At 47.1% G+C, this 20547-nt stretch overlaps 1 protein-coding gene and 2 long non-coding RNA genes across 5 annotated transcripts in view; 1 reads left to right on the plus strand and 2 right to left on the minus strand.

Annotated features, from left to right (window-relative positions):
- The window catches only part of LOC112249494 (tetratricopeptide repeat protein 28-like), a 349205-nt gene that overhangs the window by 157618 nt on the left and 171040 nt on the right, over positions 1-20547 (minus strand). The window lies entirely within an intron of this gene.
- LOC121846356 lies at positions 919-1794 on the plus strand. Its single transcript, XR_006083218.1, has 2 exons — positions 919-1072; positions 1621-1794. It is a non-coding gene; the product is annotated as an uncharacterized LOC121846356 (long non-coding RNA).
- LOC112245937 lies at positions 1948-5365 on the minus strand. The gene is made up of 2 exons (XR_002952834.2): positions 3261-5365; positions 1948-2860 (listed from the first exon to the last, which is right to left on the minus strand). It is a non-coding gene; the product is annotated as an uncharacterized LOC112245937 (long non-coding RNA).

Consider the following 20547-nt stretch of genomic DNA (forward strand, 5'->3'; position numbering starts at 1 on the left):
GCCTTTTTTGATGCTGCTGACTATTCTTCATCTCTATGGAGCAATTATAGCATCCCTACAAAATGAAGCACAGAAGCAGTCCCCTAAAAGGCCTAGTGCCGTACCCAGGGGAACCCCCCTGACCCCTCTCCCCGCAAACCCTCAACCCCTCGCCTGAGATCCCACCCTCAAACCCTGAACTCTAAAGAACGGACTCCAGGCCTGCAGTGAACTACCCACATCAAAGGAGAGGGAGTAGGACCCAGGGGAGCTCTGTAGATAGTTCTCCTACTGCTGACCCACCTTCATACTCTGACCTACTGTACCTCTCTCTGAACACAACAGACCACCCCCTAACTCCCCACTGGGCACACCCTTACATCAGGAAATCTTATTCCCTGTACTGAACAGAGGCTGAGATGGGCCATTGGAGTTGAGATGACTCTATTTAGCAGGTTAAAGGTGTCGGCATGCTTCAGTTCGGCTGTCTTCGGCTAGGGGAACCGAATGAGTGTGCTCGCATGCTCCATAAAAATACATTCGCTTGAAAATGGGGAAAAAAGGCGAAAGCGGCAATATTAACCCAAGACAGTAGAGGGTGATGAGCTGGTAATTTCCATCTACGGCCAAACAAGGAAGTGACGACACCCAAACAAGGAAGAGACGAGTGGGAGAATAAAATAGTATACACAGAGAGACACTTCACTGTTTTAGAAGTTAATAGGGCTCTTTTTAATTTCTCAGAAGTACTGAGTTAGGTAGGAGGATTTAGAAATGTGGAGCTAATGTTGTGACTGATGTTGCTAACCGTGACTGACCACACACTCCAGCACAGTAGGTGGCAGCATGCACATTTAACGTTTGTTTGTAGACTGTCATTATATCATAGAAGAAGACGACACTGGTGAGAAAATGTTCTTTTTTTATACAGCCGGCCGAGAGAGCTATGGTGGAGTGTTTCAAGAGAGTACTTTCAGGTCCAAACTGTTGCAGAAGACCCTCGATTTACCTCCACCAGCTGTCCTGCCAGATACCACAACTCCAACTCCTCAAGTGCTCCCCCTATATGAGAACAGTGTGTGCCATAATCAAGGTATGTTGATAATAGAATGTTGGAATCAATTGGACTTTTCCTGTTTGTGATGTATGCACCTCTATATGAGAAGTGCCATTTTAGCAAGGCTTTAGGAATATGGTTCCTGGAAAATGGTGTTGGTATGGTGTTTTTTCTTTTCCAAATAACATATATATAAAATACAGTACCAGTCAAAAGTTGGGACACACCTACTCAGTAAAGGGGTTCTTTATTTTTACTATTTTCTACATTGTAGAATAATAGTGAAGACATCAAAACTATGAAATAACACATATGGAGTCATGTAGTAACCAAAAAAGTGTTAAACCAATCAAAATGTATTTTATATTTGAGATTCTTCAAAGTCGCGACCCTTTACCTTGACAGATTTGCACACTTTTTGTGGTTACTACATGATTCCATATGTGTTATTTCATAGTTTTGACATCTTCACTATTATTCTACAATGTAGGAAAAAAAGTACAAATAAAGAAAAACCCTTGAATGAGTAGGTGTGTCCAAACTTTTGACTGGTACTGTATATTTTCTTTACCTCTCCTTCACAGGTGTCCATGTCAATAAACCTGAGTGTACCTGGTACTACCACTCTTGTCGGAGAGTCAGAGAATGCATTCGGCATCATGGCTGCAAGGATGAGGATTGTTGGACGCACAGACTCTGTTCATTGTGTGCACTGAACCAGTAGTTTTAATCTGGTTCATTAATAAAATGAAACCTGATTATGGTACGTCTGTGTGCAGTAATTTAGATTAGATTGAACTACACAAGTAGAACAAAGCCTGTAAAGTCTGTAGCACTCAGCTCTTCTGTACGTTGTCAGCACTTGATCTAATAGAATGTATTGAAACACCTTGAAGAAATGCTAACAGAGCTTTTTTCAGCACACAAATAAACCTTTATTCTTGCTTCTGAAAGTAAACCACAATACAAACGTGTCTGCTGAGAACAGACATGTCAACAACAAAAGGGTCAAATATAAAGTGTCAAGAGTGTAGACAAATATTTATGAGCAATATAAATATTTTGGGAACAATAGTACAAAAGAAAGTGTCTGTTATGAACAGACATGTAAATAACAAAAGTATCTATTGAATAAACGCATCTAGGGTCTGACTCCTGAGCTGTCTGATCAAAACAACACAACAAGTTGTGGGCCCAGTCGTTCGGTCCATGTCCTCTTCTTAAAGTCATGACCAAACTCATGCAGCTGGTGATCGAATTCCTCCCGGAGTTTTGGCGAGAGTTCATCCATGAAATCAGCAATAGGTGCCAGGACCCGGTGGAGAGGATGAGAAGAGAGGGGAAATTAGGAGTGTCTGGAGAGCAGTGTGCATGGTGAGGAGAGGAAGAAAAAGGACATCAGGAGAGAGAAAAGGGGATCAGACTAAAGGAGGAGAGTCTGAAATGATTATTTATTTACCTCTGGGACAAGCTGGTGGCTCGGTGCATGACGTTCTCCTGATCTTGAGATCGGTCTTCAATCATCTGCAATGCCTTTGCGAATGATGTGTCAAGGGCTGAGTCTGCAGCTCTTTTCTCCTTTCTTTGGTGCTGCTCTGTGGGATTGGTGAGGAGCTAGCCAGTGGAGTAGGTCCAGGATAGAGCTTCCCAGGTCCTGCATGGACATTGTTTCTAATTCTGCACTGCAGCTCAGTGTGGGAGATGTGCTGGGGGCCAATCACCAGTCAGTACTGGGGCAGAGGTAGTGCTTGAGGCTGGTGAACAGGCAGTGCTGGGACGCAGAGAACAAAACCAGGTGCTGTCTCCATTCACTGGTGTTTGTGCCTTGAAAAAAAAAGTATAGGGCTATTTAGTACACATATCCAAAATATTAATGAGCATCATATATAATTAACATAGATTACAATAGACTATATAATGTTGCAAACATTTGATCAGAGTTGAGTGGGCCTGGCCTAGCTACTCAACTTTGCTCGAATGTTTGCAACATTTTGACTAGCTGGATCATGCTACCAAACTTTGACTTTGGTGTTACCAATGTGGGAAGCTTATGTTTGATCAAAAGATGTAAAGATCTTTAGTCTGGTTGGCTTGCTTTCCCTGCGTGAGTTTGCTGCTAGGCTAGCAAGTCACTAGCCAGCCAAGTAGCTAGCGCCAGTTGGCTCACTATTGTTAGCAAAACATGGCTTCTCGTCGAATACAAATCAAAAATCAAACAACATACCCCATCCTTTGGTGAAGACAGAATGTTGCTTTCAGTGTTCTCATGTTTCACGTGCCGAACCAGCCAGCAGCAACATGTCTGGTGTAGCAGCTCCACTGCAGCCCTAGCTTCTTTTCTTTCCCTTGACGAACTTGTCGTGAACCCTTACCCCCCTTTTTGGTGGTTGGGTCGTACCCCAGAGTCTCCGCAATCTCCCTCCATGAATTGGCCTTTACCTGCTGGTCTTTATATAATGCATGGATAGGGAATCGTAGATGGTGCAGGTACTGTACTTTTGTACCTCCTCGGTCAATGGATGATTGACGTTGTCGTTCGCCATGTTGAATCCACACTGAGTTTCGGGCTGAATCGTCACGAAGCTGAAACTCGCGTCACCCCTACAGTTCACCAGTAAAGGACGAAGGGGCGTAGACTTTGGCTTCCGAACTTTGGCTGACCCTTGAGGAAAAAACTGGTGTGCCCGAACTCCGAACGAACAAAAACGTCACAAAATGTCATCATAATATATACACAAACTCTTCCAAACTGTTTCGGCTGGGAAGCATGCGGCCACCTTAACGCCTAGGGAGATAGAAGAGCAGCGTGTGAGTGGGTGGTATTTAAATGCTCCTCATCATCACCTTTATAGGTCTCTTTTTAGGTGTCAGTGGATGCCCGGCCCTTCTCCTTAATCACCTCTTGAGGTCATGATGACACCTCAGTGAAGGGGTGAGAGGTGCTGAGAGATGGGAACTGGCAGAAGCTACATGCTAATATAACTGTCATCCAGGTGGTTATCAGTCTGTCTGGTCTCTGTGACCATCAGGCAATTAGAGCGCTGCACTCAACCAGATTTACATGTAACATGAATACATATCATTCATCAGAGCTGGGCAGCCTCAGAATGTGATTGGCATGTGGAATTTCATCTGCCTAGCTCAGCGGATGGAGTGTTTGGCATGTCAGGGCTATAAGATCACACATCATGGTTGTCACAAAACCCTCCATTACTGAGGAGTGATATCATCACACCGTTATACAGCTCTGTTTCAATGCACTCACTAGTTAGCCACATTGCATCACAGCAGAGAGAGAGAGGGAGAGAGAGACAGAAAGAGAGAGAGAATGTCATTGGTATGAGAGAAAGTCTCAGGGCGTTCTTAAATACTTTGAGTCGCGTTCCAGTGATCAAAGGGAATCACTCTGGATGTGAAAAAAGCAAGGCGTGCTTAAATGAAAGGTTATATTATGGCACACATTGAAGAGAGCTAAAACATTTATAGGACCATCATCTACAATAATGATTCTGGGGGGCTGCTCTCACCCCCTTCAAACTCTGCTCCTTCCCCAGAAAAGCACCAAATGATATCCATAATACCAACACCTGCCAAAGCTCATATAGAAAATACTAAGAACCAAAAAGGGATTTATTGAGGGGCTAATTTGGCATGACAAATATAAGGAACCTTTGAAATGGGTCTCCCTCTCTCTCTTTAATCAACACGGCATGATCTCCACACTGACTTGAAGCTCAAAATAAAAAGACAGAAGCAAAACAACATGCCAAGTGTATTCATAATGGCCACCTGAGGATTCTTTAATTGCCTGCCTTGATCATTATTCTGTAAACCACACTAGTTTCAATTGTGTGGCCTTGAGTAGTGGTAGGCTACAGCGGTGCAACACGTAGAGTAACTCGTAGAAACAATCTCCTCTCCCTGTGATGAAAAGCCCTTGAGGCTGTTTATTGTTTTTTAGGGAGAATATAAAAGTGAGGCTGAGGGGATTCATGAAGTGTGCGTGTGGGGGGTGAGTAAATGTAGCCTCTGCGCTGTGTGTTTCAATCAGATTGAGCGGGTGCAAACGCAGCACATTATTCTCCCCCCTGCCTGTCTGCTGCCTACTCTGCATAGCGCTGTGCTGGGCTGTGTCCTCCTGCTGTATTAGTGTGATGTATGACCCAAACGCAGGGCTGCGCCACACCGCACACACGCCTCTCCTACCACACCGCTCCAAAGAGCCTCCGCTGCTTTTTCATTGTACCTGTCACACAGTTATTCATCTCTCCTTCTCGCTCTTCTCCCTCCTCTCCCTCTCTCTTGTATCCCTTTCTTTCTTCCTCTCTCTATTCTCCCTCTCCTCCCTCTCTGTTTCACCATCTCCCCCCCCCTCTGTATCCCTCTCTTTCTTCCTCTCTCTATTCTCCCTCTCCTCCCTCTCTGTTTCACCATCTCCCCCTCTGTATCCCTCTCTTTCTTCCTCTCTCTATTCTCCCTCTCCTCCCTCTCTGTTTCACCATCTCCCCCCCTCTGTATCCCTCTCTTTCTTCCTCTCTCTATTCTCCCTCTCCTCCCTCTCTGTTTCACCATCTCCCTCCCCCTCTGTATCCCTCTCTTTCTTCCTCTCTCTATTCTCCCTCTCCTCCCTCTCTGTTTCACCATCCCCCCTCTGTATCCCTCTCTTTCTTCCTCTCTCTATTCTCCCTCTCCTCCCTCTCTGTTTCACCATCTCCCCCTCTGTATCCCTCTCTTTCTTCCTCTCTCTATTCTCCCTCTCCTCCCTCTCTGTTTCACCATCTCCCCCTCTGTATCCCTCTCTTTCTTCCTCTCTCTATTCTCCCTCTCCTCCCTCTCTGTTTCACCATCTCCCCCCTCTGTATCCCTCTCTTTCTTCCTCTCTCTATTCTCCCTCTCCTCCCTCTCTGTTTCACCATCTCCCCCCTCTGTATCCCTCTCTTTCTTCCTCTCTCTATTCTCCCTCTCCTCCCTCTCTGTTTCACCATCTCCCCCTCTGTATCCCTCTCTTTCTTCCTCTCTCTATTCTCCCTCTCCTCCCTCTCTGTTTCACCATCTCCCCCTCTGTATCCCTCTCTTTCTTCCTCTCTCTATTCTCCCTCTCCTCCCTCTCTGTTTCACCATCTCCCCCCTCTGTATCCCTCTCTTTCTTCCTCTCTCTATTCTCCCTCTCCTCCCTCTCTGTTTCACCATCTCCCCCTCTGTATCCCTCTCTTTCTTCCTCTCTCTATTCTCCCTCTCCTCCCTCTCTGTTTCACCATCTCCCCCCTCTGTATCCCTCTCTTTCTTCCTCTCTCTATTCTCCCTCTCCTCCCTCTCTGTTTCACCATCTCCCCCTCTGTATCCCTCTCTTTCTTCCTCTCTCTATTCTCCCTCTCCTCCCTCTCTGTTTCACCATCTCCCCCCTCTGTATCCCTCTCTTTCTTCCTCTCTCTATTCTCCCTCTCCTCCCTCTCTGTTTCACCATCCCCCCTCTGTATCCCTCTCTTTCTTCCTCTCTCTATTCTCCCTCTCCTCCCTCTCTGTTTCACCATCCCCCCCTCTGTATCCCTCTCTTTCTTCCTCTCTCTATTCTCCCTCTCCTCCCTCTCTGTTTCACCATCTCCCCCCTCTGTATCCCTCTCTTTCTTCCTCTCTCTATTCTCCCTCTCCTCCCTCTCTGTTTCACCATCTCCCCCCTCTGTATCCCTCTCTTTCTTCCTCTCTCTATTCTCCCTCTCCTCCCTCTCTGTTTCACCATCTCCCCCTCTGTATCCCTCTCTTTCTTCCTCTCTCTATTCTCCCTCTCCTCCCTCTCTGTTTCACCATCTCCCCCTCTGTATCCCTCTCTTTCTTCCTCTCTCTATTCTCCCTCTCCTCCCTCTCTGTTTCACCATCTCCCCCCCCTCTGTATCCCTCTCTTTCTTCCTCTCTCTATTCTCCCTCTCCTCCCTCTCTGTTTCACCATCTCCCCCCTCTGTATCCCTCTCTTTCTTCCTCTCTCTATTCTCCCTCTCCTCCCTCTCTGTTTCACCATCTCCCTCTCCTCCCCTCCCCCTCTGTATCCCTCTCTTTCTTCCTCTCTCTATTCTCCCTCTCTGTTTCACCATCTCCCCCTCTGTATCCCTCTCTTTCTTCCTCTCTCTATTCTCCCTCTCCTCCCTCTCTGTTTCACCATCTCCCTCCCCCTCTGTATCCCTCTCTTTCTTCCTCTCTCTATTCTCCCTCTCCTCCCTCTCTGTTTCACCATCTCCCCCTCTGTATCCCTCTCTTTCTTCCTCTCTCTATTCTCCCTCTCCTCCCTCTCTGTTTCACCATCTCCCTCCCCCTCTGTATCCCTCTCTTTCTTCCTCTCTCTATTCTCCCTCTCCTCCCTCTCTGTTTCACCATCTCCCCCCTCTGTATCCCTCTCTTTCTTCCTCTCTCTATTCTCCCTCTCCTCCCTCTCTGTTTCACCATCTCCCCCCTCTGTATCCCTCTCTTTCTTCCTCTCTCTATTCTCCCTCTCCTCCCTCTCTGTTTCACCATCTCCCCCCTCTGTATCCCTCTCTTTCTTCCTCTCTCTATTCTCCCTCTCCTCCCTCTCTGTTTCACCATCTCCCCCCTCTGTATCCCTCTCTTTCTTCCTCTCTCTATTCTCCCTCTCCTCCCTCTCTGTTTCACCATCTCCCCCCTCTGTATCCCTCTCTTTCTTCCTCTCTCTATTCTCCCTCTCCTCCCTCTCTGTTTCACCATCTCCCCCCTCTGTATCCCTCTCTTTCTTCCTCTCTCTATTCTCCCTCTCCTCCCTCTCTGTTTCACCATCCCCCCTCTGTATCCCTCTCTTTCTTCCTCTCTCTATTCTCCCTCTCCTCCCTCTCTGTTTCACCATCTCCCCCCCTCTGTATCCCTCTCTTTCTTCCTCTCTCTATTCTCCCTCTCCTCCCTCTGTTTCACCCCCCCCTCTGTATCCCTCTCTTTCTTCCTCTCTCTATTCTCCCTCTCCTCCCTCTCTGTTTCACCCCCCCCTCTGTATCCCTCTCTTTCTTCCTCTCTCTATTCTCCCTCTCCTCCCTCTCTGTTTCACCATCTCCCCCCTCTGTATCCCTCTCTTTCTTCCTCTCTCTATTCTCCCTCTCCTCCCTCTCTGTTTCACCATCTCCCCCTCTGTATCCCCCCTCTGTATCCCTCTCTTTCTTCCTCTCTCTATTCTCCCTCTCCTCCCTCTCTGTTTCACCATCCCCCCTCTGTATCCCTCTCTTTCTTCCTCTCTCTATTCTCCCTCTCCTCCCTCTCTGTTTCACCATCTCCCCCCTCTGTATCCCTCTCTTTCTTCTTCTCTGTTTCTTTTCCATTTATTTTCAAAGCATTAACAATTTCTTATTACAAAGGAAAAAGTACTTATACGTACACACACACACACACACACACACACACACACACACACACACACACACACACACACACACACACACACACAAAGCCAAGGCCACATACATCCATACTGAGAGTAGTGATAGAGAGTAGAGACTGGAGTCAGTGCCAGCGCATGTGGCTGACTCACCCTCCTCACCTCTCCTCTCCTCCTCCCCTTTTTATAGGGGACTGAGAAATCTGCAGGCTACAGTACTGGGGGTGTTTTGTCACTGCTGCCTGCCACGGCCATCCTTGGAGCAGTACTGCATCTGGCAGAAAGTAAGGGCTCTTTCCCGGAGTCAGAGCCAACATAGGAAAAACTAAATATGACAAGCAGTCAGGGTATACAAAAACACTGCTGGAAATTCCAGAAAATAACAGCCTATCTTAATAAATAACAAAATAATAACAGCCAACCAAGCACACGTAACAGTGGATGTGTGCTGGGCTGAGTGGAGGGGTTGGAGGGGTTGGAGGGAGGGGGTGCTGGGGAAAGAAATGTCATCTGAGAAAGACAATTACCATCACTCATGGTGTCCTTTGTGGAGCAGATCCGTTTTATCAGTGACTCTGATTTAACTGATCTGTATTTACAAAGGGCCTCAAGGACTGTGCTTAGAAAGGGGGGGAGACAGAGAGACAGAGAGAGAGAGAGAGAAAGAGAGAAGACCGTCAAACCAATCCCCACATATACTCCTTTCAGTTCGTTATCTATGGCTCTTAGCTTAATTATTGCTGGTTGTAAGCTATCACATTGTCTCGCTCCTTTGTTCTTTCTTATGCAGATACTGCATCAATAAAGAAGATGAGGTAGAGATGTCAGGTGCCTTTTTGTGCTTTTATACAAAAGCCTTGTCGAAACCTGTGCCCACCTTTTTCAGTTACTGTACCACCACCTGAATTCTTCTCTGCCCGAAGTACACCCTTCATGGGCATTTTACCAGTAAGCCTATGGTCTCATGAGTCTTCTCAAGTACCCCCAGGGGTCCCAGTACCACTGGTCTAAACCATACCCTGGGCCTCTGATTGCTGTTTATGGTTTAGTTCAGGCAGAGCTGCCATAAGCAGTTAGTGTTTTTCAGAATGAATATCCTCACACTATGACAGAAACACTATTGTGGCTCAGACGAGGGGGTCTTAATATGAATTCATATAAATTACTTTTATTATTTGGGTAAAATTCCCTTTTATTGCATTGTATCCACTTACCAATCGATTAAGCAACCTGGCCAGCACAGCACAGCCATAGCAACAGCCCAGCCACAACAGCACAGCCTCTCTCCAACCCTGGTCAGCTCAGGCACAATAGCACAGCCTCTCTCCAACCCTGGCCAGCTCAGGCACAATAGCACAGCCTCTCTCCAACCCAGGCCAGCTCAGGCACAATAGCACAGCCTCTCTCCAACCCAGGCCAGCTCAGGCACAATAGCACAGCCTCTCTCCAACCCAGGCCAGCTCAGGCACAATAGCACAGCCTCTCTCCAACCCAGGCCAGCTCAGGCACAATAGCACAGCCTCTCTCCAACCCAGGCCAGCTCAGGCACAATAGCACAGCCTCTCTCCAACCCTGGCCAGCTCAGCCACAACAGCACAGCCTCTCTCCAACCCTGGCCAGCTCAGCCACAACAGCACAGCCTCTCTCCAACCCTGGCCAGCTCAGCCACAACAGCACAGCCTCTCTCCAACCCTGGCCAGCTCAGCCACAACAGCACAGCCTCTCTCCAACCCTGGCCAGCTCAGCCACAACAGCACAGCCTCTCTCCAACCCTTACCAGCACAGCCACAACAGCACAGCCTCTCTCCAACCCTGGCCAGCTCAGCCACAACAGCACAGCCTCTCTCCAACCCTGGCCAGCTCAGCCACAACAGCACAGCCTCTCTCCAACCCTTACCAGCACAGCCACAACAGCACCACCTCTCTCCAACCCTGGCCAGCTCAGCCACAACAGCACAGCCTCTCTCCAACCCTGGCCAGCTCAGCCACAACAGCACATCCTCCCAGATCAGAGAGAACACAATTACTGCAGACAGACGCCCAGAGCCCGAGCCAGCGTCTCCACAGCCTTAATCACAGAGTGGAACTGATTCAATTCATTTGGCCTGGGAGCAGATATGGAGCCATTACGTCCTAATTAACAGAGTGCTAAGGTGGAGCCACACCTGAGTGAGCTGGAAATGGGCAGAACAGAGCAGAACAGGGAGCTAATTTCACTGCAGGAGGAATGGGAAGGAGGGGGAGCTCTATTTAAATGGAGAGCTACATTCTATTAATCCATAAACTGATTTATGTCTGATAATATGCTGGTAACACAATGGCCGCTATGATTATGATTATGTCTGTTATGGTTCACCGACACCTAAGATAAGGTTGGGGGAGGGATGAGGGGGAGGGGCTACGAACATTTGAATTTGCATATTGCACTGATACTCTTTGAGAAAGGGCTGTGTATCAGTCTGATAGATACAGCTGAAGTCAGAAGTTTACATACACCTTAGCCAAATACATTTAAACTCAGTTTTTCACAATCCTGACATTTATTGGGGTGGCAGGTAGCCTAGTGGTTAGAGCGTTGGCCCAGTAACCGCAAAGGTTGCAAGATCAAATCCCCAAGCTGACAAGGTAAAAATCTGTCTTTCTGCACTTGAACAAGGCAGCTAACCCACTGTTCCTAGACCAGCTAACCCACTGTTCCTAGACCAGCTAACCCACTGTTCCTAGACTAGCTAACCCACTGTTCCTAGACCAGTTAACCCACTGTTCCTAGACCAGCTAACCCACTGTTCCTAGACCAGTTAACCCACTGTTCCTAGACCAGTTAACCCACCCAAATCTGCTTTCTGCACTTGAACAAGGCAGCTAACCCACTGTTCCTAGACCAGCTAACCCACTGTTCCTAGACTAGCTAACCCACTGTTCCTAGACCAGTTAACCCACTGTTCCTAGACCAGCTAACCCACTGTTCCTAGACCAGTTAACCCACTGTTCCTAGACCAGTTAACCCACTGTTCCAAGGCTGTCAATGAAAATAAGAATTTATTCTAAACTGACTTGCTGAGTAAAATAAAAAATTCCCTGTCTTAGGTCAGTTAGGATCACCACTTTATTTTAAGAATGTGAAATGTCAGGATAAAAGTAGAGAGAATGATTTATTTCAGCTTAAATTTATTTCATCACATTTCCAGTGAGTCAGAAGTTTACATACACTCAATTAGTATTTGGTAGCATTTCCTTTAAATTGTTTAACTTGGGTCAAACGTGTCGGGTAGCCTTCCACAAGCTACCCACAATAAGTTGGGTGAATTTTGGCCCATTCATCCTGACAGAGCTGGTGTAACTGAGTCAGGTTTGTAGGCCTCGTTGCTCGCACACACTTTTTCAGTTCTGCCCACACATTTTCTATAAGATTGAGGTCAGGGCTTTATGATGGCCACTCCAATACCTTGACTTTGTTGTCCTTAAGCCATTTTGCCACAACTTTGGAAGTCTGCTTGGGGTCATTTGGAAGACCCATTTGGAAGACCCATTTGCAACCAAGCTTAACTTCCTGACTGATGTCTTGAGATGTTGCTTCAATATATCCACAAAATTTTCTTTCCTCATGATGCCATCTATTTTGTGAAGTGCACCAGCCCCTCCTGCAGCAAAGCACCCCCACAACATGATGCTGTCACGCCCTGACCATAGAGCCCTCGGGGTTCTCTATGGTGTTTTAGGTCAGGGCGTGACTAGGGGGGTTTCTAGGTATTATTTCTATGTTGATGTGTGTGTATGGTCCCCAATTGGAGGCAGCTGATATCCGTTACCTCTAATTGGGGATCATACTTAGTGTGTCCTTTTTCCCCTCCTGCTATGTGGGATATTGTTTTGTGTGAGTGTCTATGTGTGCTACGTATTTCACGATCGTTATGTCTTTGTTGTTTTGGAAGTCTCACTATCATTAAAATGTGGAACTCTACTTACGCTGCACCTTGGTCCAATTATTCATATGACGGTCGTGACAGATGCTGCCACCCCCATGTTTCACGGTTGGGACGGTGTTCTTCGGCTTGCAAGACTCCCCCTTTTTCCTTCAAACATAACGATGGTCATTACGGCCAAACCGTTCTATTTTTGTTTCGTCAGTCCAGAGGACATTTCTCCAAAAAGTACGACCTTTGCCCCCATGTGCGGTTGCAAACCGTAGCCTGGCTATTTTTGGCGGTTTTGGAGCAGTGGCTTCTTTCTTGCTGAGCGGCCTTTCAGGTTATTTCGATATATGACTCGTTTTTACTGTGGATATAGATACTTATGTACCTGTTTCACAGGGTCCTTTGCTGCTGTTCTGGGATTGATTTGAAATTTTCCCACCAAAGTATGTTCATCTCTAGGAGACAGAACGCTTCTCCATCCTGAGCGATATGAAGGCTGCGTGGTCCCATGGTGTTTATACTTGCGTACTATTGTTTGTACAGATGAATGTGGTACATCCAGGCGTTTGGAAATTGCTCCCAAGGATGAACCAGACTTGTGGAGGTCTACAATTTTTTGGCTAATTTCTTTAGATTTACCCATGATGTCAAGCAAAGAGGCACTGAGTTTGAAGGTAGGCCTTGAAATACATCCACAGGTACACCTCCAATTGACTCAAATTATGTCAATTAGCCTATCAGAAGCTTCCAAAACCATTACATAATTTTCTGGAATTTTCCAAGCTGTTTTGAGGCACAGTCAACTTAGTGTATGTAAACTTCTGACCCACTGGAATTATAAGTGAAATAATCTGTCTGTAAACAATTGTTGGAAAAATGACTTGTGTCATGCACAAAGTAACCAATTTGCCAAAACTATAGTTTGTTAACAAGAAATTTGTGGAGTGGTTGAAAAACGAGTTTAAATGAATCCAACCTAAGTGTATGTAAACTTCCAACATCAACTGTATATACAGCTCTCACTAAGAGGGGTAAAGAGAGGTGAACTCATTCAGCATAAGGTTCCTATAGGCCAGAATGTGAACACTGCATGCAGATGGAGAGAGGAGCAACATCTCCCCAACAGATCAGATCCAGCCCATTCCACACGGGAATGCCACACAGATCACTCCTCAGACCTCAGAGGCGGAGCAGGAAGCCACTCCTCAGCTTGGCAGCCAAAGATGGAATGCCTGGATGGTATTTTGGGAATGTTAAACCAAAGCCTTGGGAAGTTTGAGGGATGGTGAAATTTTACACCCCCGCTTACAGACCATGCAAGTCAGAGAGACCAACTCCTTACGGTTCTGAAGAATGTCTTTCTGCATCTGTTTACTAACAGCAGCACCTCGTACTGAACTACAACCGGGTCCTGTTCCTCTGCCAAGACCTGTTCACTAGGTAAAGGGAAAAGGTCTGGATGAGAACATTCCTCAACACTGAAAGGAAATGTAGAAAATCATGAGAGCTGGTTTGAATTTGAAGAGTCCATCAGACCAGGGAAAGATGAGGAGTCTTTACTTCTCCCAGACTCGGTGTGATATTTGGGCCTTAGTGTTTCAGAGCTCCTCCCTCAGGAGCTAGCTGCTCTCTCCCCACGTTGATGTCAGAGGGACCTTAGTGTTTCAGAGCTCCTCCCTCAGGAGCTAGCTGCTCTCTCCCCACGTTGATGTCAGAGGGACCTTAGTGTTTCAGAGCTCCTCCCTCAGGAGCTAGCTGCTCTCTCCCCACGTTGATGTCAGAGGGGCCTTAGTGTTTCAGAGCTCCTCCCTCAGGAGCTAGCTGCTCTCTCCCCACGTTGATGTCAGAGGGGCCTTAGTGTTTCAGAGCTCCTCCCTCAGGAGCTAGCTGCTCTCTCCCCACGTTGATGTCAGAGGGGCCTTCGTGTTTCAGAGCTCCTCCCTCAGGAGCTAGCTGCTCTCTCCCCACGTTGATGTCAGAGGGGCCTTAGTGTTTCAGAGCTCCTCCCTCAGGAGCTAGCTGCTCTCTCCCCACATTGATGTCAGAGGGACCTTAGTGTTTCAGAGCTCCTCCCTCAGGAGCTAGCTGCTCTCTCCCCACGTTGATGTCAGAGGGACCTTAGTGTTTCAGAGCTCCTCCCTCAGGAGCTAGCTGCTCTCTCCCCACGTTGATGTCAGAGGGGCCTTAGTGTTTCAGAGCTCCTCCCTCAGGAGCTAGCTGCTCTCTCCCCACGTTGATGTCAGAGGGGCCTTAGTGTTTCAGAGCTCCTCCCTCAGGAGCTAGCTGCTCTCTCCCCACGTTGATGTCAGAGGGACCTTAGTGTTTCAGAGCTCCTCCCTCAGGAGCTAGCTGCTCTCTCCCCACGTTGATGTCAGAGGGACCTTAGTGTTTCAGAGCTCCTCCCTCAGGAGCTTGCTGCTCTCTCCCCACGTTGATGTCAGAGGGGCCTTAGTGTTTCAGAGCTCCTCCCTCAGGAGCTAGCTGCTCTCTCCCCACGTTGATGTCAGAGGGGCCTTAGTGTTTCAGAGCTCCTCCCTCAGGAGCTAGCTGCTCTCTCCCCACGTTGATGTCAGAGGGGCCTTAGTGTTTCAGAGCTCCTCCCTCAGGAGCTAGCTGCTCTCTCCCCACGTTGATGTCAGAGGGGCCTTAGTGTTTCAGAGCTCCTCCCTCAGGAGCTAGCTGCTCTCTCCCCACGTTGATGTCAGAGGGGCCTTAGTGTTTCAGAGCTCCTCCCTCAGGAGCTAGCTGCTCTCTCCCCACGTTGATGTCAGAGGGACCTTAAACACGGAGCAGGGGGCTCGTAAAAACAAAACACAGCCATTACGTAAGCAACATTCCAACACACACACACGTAATGAATCCGACCAATAGTGTAATTGTAGCTGTAGAATCACAGGAGCAGGGGGATTGTGTTTGTGTTGCCAGCCTGCCTGCTGTTAACTGTTAACTGGATGGCTGCCAAATAAACCGTCCAATAGTCTGGATCTCGATCAACTACTAGGCTCTTTACCAGAGGGACGAGGAACTGGTGAGAGAGAGGGAGACAGTTTGTGTACTTGTGTACAACCCAGTACTGTATCTGTCGGAAGACAAGTCCTGCCACATAATGAGAGAACAAAGGGAACAAATATGTGAAACTTAGATCCCTGACTGTTCCCCCATCTCAAAGACAAGTGTCATTAGCTCTCCATTCTCTCAGGTTTGATTGCGTCACTAATCATTTCATATGAAAGTACACGCAAAAGGAAGAAAATGTACTAGCCATTAAGAAACCATTTATTGCCAAAGGATAGTATTAATTGGATGACACTGACTAGTGCATTCATTTGAAGTTCACACCAGTCAATTACTATAAAGGGGGATCTGTCAGAGCATGTGAGTGAATGATCAATTTTGTAGTTACCTTTTGTAGTTAGGCTATTCATGACAACAGTAGATATGGAAGTGTTATCCTGTAGGGTTTGGAAGATAGGGTAATATTGTATAACTGGGGGGATGTGGTTTAAATACTACTCATATCACATCACCTTATCCCCCAATCCAGTCCATCTTTAAACAGACATGATTTAGACTAGCCTGGTGGACTCCGAAAACACTGCCCTTCATATCCAGACCAGGAGGATATCCCAATGTGTGTGAGTATGATAAGATGTGCTGGGGGTTTGTGAGTGGAGATATGGGACCCAGTGTGGGTAATCTTAACCAGAGGCCAGGATTAGGCCGGCCCAGAGACCACAGTACAATGGGCCAGAGCAGTGAAGAAATTCATACGCATCCGCTTCCAAATGAAATGACTTTAGACAAGCTTTCGTCCGCAAAAATGGATTAATGCTGTTTATCCGCTTTTCATAGGGAATTTCTACATGTGTGAATGGAGTCCGATAATGGTACTTCTTCACACCTCCCCCTCCACTATCAGCACTCTCTGGGCGCTTCAACGTATACTTGCAAAAAAATCAATTGCTACAGCTGCACGATGAGAGTGTAATGCTGAATACATTTTGTATTTCTCCCTCTAATCTTCTCCTTCAACATGTCAGACAAATTGTGCTGCCTCTGCCAAATCTAATATAGCCGCCCCCTCCTGCCCCCCACACACACACACACACACACACACACACACACACACACACACACACACACACAGACTGCCGGGTGATGGAGATTGACAACACTGTGATTGGTAATCACAGCCAGGAGAGGATCAAATATGTATGAAAATGCTGCACTACAGAATCAGAAAATACTGTGGTATTTGCCGACCCTAGAGAACAGAGTGTGTGTCTGTGTAATCTGTCTGCTGTCTGTCCCCTACTCTTCAAACTCATTCACACAGACCTGACTTATTGTGCTGTTGTGTTAAGATAACAACTGTCCACAATACATAGAGGATTCAACCATTCAATGCCCATTTCCCCTGTGTGTCAGCCTCCACCACTTCCTATCACATCTCCCATCCACCTGATATTACTGCTGCTTCCAGGCTGCCGCCACGCTGCTGATTTCTCTTTCCAGCACTAACTACTATTCACCTACAGGGGCAATTTATGCAGTGATTGCTCCACACATCTTGTGACCACCTGTCATGTGGAGATGGGATGCTCTCAATGCCATTACAGCAATGCAATTACAGAGCAGGAGGTCCTTGGTTCACGTGGCAGCAGCCAGCTACAGTACAGCAGAATCAAGGAGCACCTTGTGACCGTGACAAGCTACTATAACTGTGGGCTTCACATGGAGACAGACTGACTCCAGACCAGCGGTTTACTCAGAAGGAGAGGGCTGACTGACAGAAAGACTGTGTCTCTGATGGAAGAGAGGAAGGAGAGTTAGAATGTAGAGGTAAAGGGGCCATCATCAAAGCATCTGTGTGTAGAGGTTGGTGTTCCTGCCGATGGCCCTGGAACTGCAGCAGCATCACGCCACACGCCGCCCGCCTGCTACTGCAGCCCTAATGATAGACAATTTAATTGAAAATCCACTTCCACATCTGAGAGCAAACAATCCTGCAAAATGGAGCGGTGGGCACATGTCCCTTCCTTTCTATTTGATAATGAAATCCCAGACAGAGAGAGAAAAAGAAGAGAGTGATTTTAGAGAATAAAATGAAAGAAAAAGGGGAGAAATTAGTGCAGAGAAAGACACAGATATAGAAGGAGAGAATTAGAGATGGTACTGAGATAGGCAGAGGGATCGAGGGGAAGATAGAGGCGGAAGATACAGAAAAAGAGGGAGGGAGGGGGAGAGGTGAAGGGAGCAGTAGAATAAGCGAGGAGAGAAAGAGCAAGGCTCAGCAGTCTTCCTCAGGCTCAATTTCCAGGACATGATTCGTCTGGAGTGATGACATACAGTATAATGGGCGCAATAAAAAAGGCTGCGTCTCCCCTCCCTCCCTCCCTCCCTCCCTCCCTCCACAACTCCCATTTCTCCAGAAATAGAAGCCTGCTCTAGTGTTTAAAAGCTCTTGGGAAGAGCCCCCTTCTTTATTTCTACCGAAAACACAAAATATCCTTTCTCCCTTTCTCTCTCTCTACCCCTCTCTCCCCCATCTCTCTCCCCTCTCTCTCCCAGCCACATGAAAGCACCCAGCGCGGGGGGGGGGGATCCTATTGATCCTATTGTGATCAATCAGAGTCTCCTGACTGGCCACATTTATCAAGAATTGATGGCTGTGTATCTTAACCCTGCAGTTAGCGGACGCCCGCCTTGTTTATATTTCAGTCACATCGCCGCAGCTAGCCCCACCCCTATGACAAACTTGCACATCTAATTGGCTGATGTTCTGTTATGATGCTTTTATGACATGTCAATTCTGATGGATTCTGTTAGGACAACCATGGCAGCCGACTGGCCCCTTTACACACTTGCTCACTTACTGCTAGTCCTCTTCTTCACAGGAGGAGGAATGTTAAGAGCAGTCATTACTAACAGACTTCTGGGATTTACTACTGAAGGGCTCTGGCCCTATTTTTTATTGATTCTCTGTCTTTCTTCCATCTTTTATTCTCTCTTATGTAACGGTGACCTTTTGGAAGATAAAGGGACCATTTTCTGTCCATGGGAAAAACACAAAATACAGACATACAGAAAAGGACAGGCCTTGTTCATGCTGCAAATGTATAAGGTGTGTAGAGAGAGAAGAGACAGGAGGAGGAGAGAGAGGAGGAGGAGAGAGAAGAGAGAGTGGAGCGTGAGAAGGAGGAGAGAGAAGAAAGAGTGGAGAGAGAGAAGAGAGTGTGGAGCGTGAGAATGAGGAGAGAGAAGAAAGAGTGGAGAGAGAGGAGAAGAGAAGAGAGAGGAGTGAGAGGAGGAGAGAGAAGAGAGAGTAGAAAGAGGAGGAGGAGAGAGAAGAGAGAGAGAAAAGAGAGAGGAGGGGAGAGAGGAGGAGGAGAGAGAAGAAAGAGTGGAGAGAGAGGAGGAGATAGAAGAGAGGAGGAGAGAGTAAGAGAGAGTAGAAAGAGGAGGAGGAGGAGGAGAGAGAAGAGAGAGAGTATAAAGAGGAGGAGAGAGAGAGAAGGAGGGGAGAGAGGAGGGGGAGAGAGAAGAAAGAGTGGAGAGAGAGGAGGAGATAGAAGAGAGGAGGAGAGAGAAGAGAGAGAGGAGAGAGAGGAGGAGAGAGAGAAGAGAGAGGAGAGTGCGGAGGAGGAGAGAGACGAGAGAGGAGGGAGAGGAGAAGGAGAGCGATGAGAGAGAGAAGGGAGAGGAGGAGAAGAGAGGGAGGAGGAGGAGAGAGCAGTGATTTGGGCATCTCTCAGAGAACGTAATGGCAGCTTGAAACAAACACACGCCTCGCCTGACAAAACCAAGGCAACCACCCCCCGCAGGGAGTAGGGGACTGTGATAATGAAGGGGAGCGGGAAACAAAGGAGAGGGAAAAGTTATTAATAAGTTATTAATGTGTCTCTGTGCACCCATCTCTTCTGCTGGCTCCTCCTCAGGATTATAACTAGATGGGGACAAATTGGAAGTAGTTCAACCCCCCCTTCCTCCCCTTCACACTCCCCCCAAACACCCTGGCCTGGCTTTACCCTGATGTGGTAGCAGCCCGGCCTATCGCTGTGCCTGTGGATGACTTAGCCTGGTGGCTAATGAAATTACTGCCCATCTGCTTTAGACAATACTAATACACTCCACTCCCCTAAAAACACCAGCTAACCAGAAATACACACACACACACACAAAACAATGAACCCAGGATAAACCTGACAGCCCATGGGACTGCGGAGGTCTATGATTGACAGAGCACAATAACTTTGATTAATTGATACCATCAATGTTGTTATAAAGCTTTTGTGCCTCTTATCAACTGATGATCAATGATGATAAAATAAATGGCAAGCTGTCACTGCGTATTCTCTTAACACACCGCCGCCCCTTGAGGACAAACACACACACATCCTCTGGGACAAACACGCACATACAGTCAAACAGCATCCTAAGAAAGCACACACAGACACATAAAGAAGACATACACAGCCTGAGGCCAAACATGAAGAGAGATAGTGTAGTGTATGAGTGTAAACATGGCGAGGGAGGATCCTATGAATTCAGCTGGTTAGGGATGCTAGGAGATTAGCCATGAATGGGCACTGTTATTTGAATATTCAAATATCTGAACGGACATTAGACAAAAATAGGTCTCTTTTTTGTTGTTGTTGAAAAGGCTTTGTCTAAAATGTAATGGTCTATGTGACATTGCTACATAGCCTACAAGAATAGACCATTACATTATAATGTTTAATAAAACAACGGTTATGACAGTTTTGTGTGCCTGTAGGCTACATACTGTAGGTTTCACATACCTAACTTGTTGTTATTGTCGGACAATCAAAGCAGACCTACAGTCAGAGGTTCCATGTGTTTCTAAGCAATGCAACAGTAAGTTGATTAAATGAGAAGGAATACGCTACAATGATCAACCAACAGGTAGGCTGTTGTTTCATATGAATGGAGTTGTACACATTGGACAGGGAGTGCAGCAAAAATAGTCTCAATTAGTCTTGATACTTTAGCTAGCTACCTTAGCTGGCTACTGCAGCTATCTGCCTTATAACGATTTGATGCAGGCAAGACAGGCACTACCAGATGGTATGATAGTTTTCTCTCTCTCTCTCTCTCTCTCTTTTCTCTCTCTCTCTCTCTCTCTCTCTCTCTCTCTCTCTCTCTCTCTCTCTCTCTCTCTCTCTCTCTCTCTCTCTCTCTCTCTCTCTCTCTCTCTCTCTCTCTCTCTC

Source organism: Oncorhynchus tshawytscha, linkage group LG04 (assembly GCF_018296145.1).
Source record: "Oncorhynchus tshawytscha isolate Ot180627B linkage group LG04, Otsh_v2.0, whole genome shotgun sequence".
Classification (NCBI taxonomy): Eukaryota; Metazoa; Chordata; class Actinopteri; order Salmoniformes; family Salmonidae; genus Oncorhynchus; species Oncorhynchus tshawytscha.